Genomic DNA, 2678 nt, shown 5'->3' on the forward strand with positions numbered 1-2678 from the left:
CAAGTATGCATTTCTTACCCATTGGCCTTATTATTTTGGATCCTTTAGTTAAATACAATATTTCTCATATGCAATTAACTGTCTTACTATAAAAATCTTACTAGTTCATGTAACAGTGTCCTCTCTTATTTCCTTGGAAATATTTATTATGCTCATTGTTCTAGTAATTATCTTCATACATTCTGTGTTGCATACTTTGTTGGCTTTTACAGTGTTTGACTTATCACCTATCTATTTATCTATATCTACCTATTGAAGAGTTCGAAAAGGTGTGATACCTTTCCTTACCCATAACAGCCACAGATGACATTCCTGTGACAATGACAGTTTAACAAGAGAAAAACATAACAAAATTATTTAATCAAAATTTTACCTGACATGGAAGAATTCAAAAATAAATACCCAAAGATCTGAGGAGAAGTGTCTACTTTAGGCTTAGATTAGAGGAAGAAAGAACAGATGTGTAGAAATGGGATTGGACTAAGTGGTAATAGACTGAGCAGGGAAGGCCAGCAAGGCCTGTCTGTTTAGCTTATCCTTGGCCTCTTTTTGTAGCATTCCTTCTTCCTGGGTATAAGGCAAGGATCCTCTGGAATGAGACTCTTAGGACCATGTTAGAGTAATTTTTCTTTTCTATGACTTGCCTTTGTGAAGAGGAATTCTAGTTTCTATGGTTTGCCTTGGCAGAGAAAGGGGAACAAGAGAGATCGGGGCAGGAGTTCAGAGACAGACTTTGCTTCTGAAGTTAATTTGGGGGGTTTGCAATCTCTTTCAGTTGAAAGTAGTCAGCATACCAAAGCTCAAAACTTTAGGCTATCATTTTCTGAGCTCTAATACCATCCATCCATTTATCTGCCTGTTTATTCATATATATCACTATCATCATTAGGTTATTGTTTTTATGGGTAAATTGAATTGACGAACAGGTAAGCTTGGGCCCTTTGTGTGTCCCTTCAGCTAGTTTAACATAATACTTAAATTTTAAGTACAGAAATATTTCTATGAAATTCTATCCTAAAGCAAGATGGAAACAGGAATATATAGAGACATATCACGTTGAATGGCTTTCTGGTTACCGCTTCCCTGGTAGAGTGCCCCTTGTTTTTTGAAACCTAATTTCATAGATAGAACTGATAAATATTTTTCCCTGACCAAATTTTAGTCAGGCTTCTCTGAGTCCGTTGTTTGACTTGGCTCAACTTTGGCCTTCTGTGTCTTTGTAGAATATAGTTTTAGCAAAATCTTGCTAAGTCAATTTAGTCAGAAGACCTCACCCTTGATATCTAATTACCTTTAATAGTTTAACAAATTACTAATTTTCCACCACCCCCCAGGTAATATTTGATAACTCTGACCTGCCTTCAGCAAGAATTCTGTCAGTTTGGTTTACCCAGAATCTTCCCTTGCTCTTGAAGTTTCCTTTTTTATCCACTGGCCCCAACCCTGCTCCTTGGATATAATTTCCACTTTTCTTTGTTGTATTCATAGATGAGCACAATGAGCACAATCTCTCCCTTTTACTGCAAAATCTCATTAAGATAGTCCCTATACCTACCATTATGGTCCTAAATAAAAAGCCTGCTTACTGTTTTAAACAAGTATAATAAGTATTTTTTCCTTAACAGTATATATTCTCTAATGCAATGTTTTAAACCAATTCTTATATAAAATTATATTTATAGATAACATAGCATTTTTTAAAGTTCCTTTTCTAATATGATTTGGAAACTTAGCATGACTGAACCTTAAATGTCAAAGACATGAAAATTGCCCATAATCTTACATACAAAGCAATTAATTGTTACCTATCATATTTATAGACAATCAATATCCTGAGGCATTTACATCCTAGCATAACAACATGTTACTTATATGGGTGCTTTATTGTGATTTAATTACATTATAGGACTTTGTAGTTAAGACTATAGCATTTTATTTATTTATTGTCATTGAAAGAATGAGAAATAGACTTTCATTGATTGATGCTAGTTAGAAAATCTTTTTATCCTAAATATCCATTTTTTTCTCTGCTTGAATCTTTCAAATTTGCCACTTATTATTTGGATTGGTACCAGAGTTTTTAAATATGTACAGTATTTTAAACTGAAGATTTTCATCAAATAATTATGTGAGCTTTGCTCACAAAGAAAGATAATATTGCTTCTTTTCCATTTCAGGTAATTTCAATTAATATTTTGTTTGATATTCAATGATTGACTGATATTGACCAAGAGAGCTTTTTTTGTTCCCTTCAACTTGACTAAATCTGAGACATGTTTCTTTCTTACTGTAGGCCCCCTGGACTTCTCTTTTCTTAGAAAACTTGCTATTGCAAACTTTCTCTGTCCCTTTCAGATGTAAGTCTTCTGCAATAGAAATGTTTTCTTAAGAACATAGGAGCCATCTCTGACAGGTAATCCTCAAGAAAAATAGTCCCCAATCCCCTAGTCTCTGTGGAAGAGTTAGAAACTAACTTCAATAAGCATCAAGTAGCAAATACTGATGGCCTCATCATATTCACCAACTTTCTCCATAACTTTTTCAACTTAATAGTTTTTTCACTAGCTCACAAAGGTGCTAAAACCTCTTCCATCCTTTACTTCAAAGAAGTAGAGTAGAAGTTGTCTCCCACATTGCAATGGTCTTGACCATTATTGCAGTAAGTTTCTTGTTTTTTT

This window comes from Sapajus apella, unplaced genomic scaffold (genome assembly GCF_009761245.1).
Source record: "Sapajus apella isolate SASKATOON/1434 unplaced genomic scaffold, GSC_monkey_1.0 scaffold9, whole genome shotgun sequence".
NCBI lineage: Eukaryota > Metazoa > Chordata > Mammalia > Primates > Cebidae > Sapajus > Sapajus apella.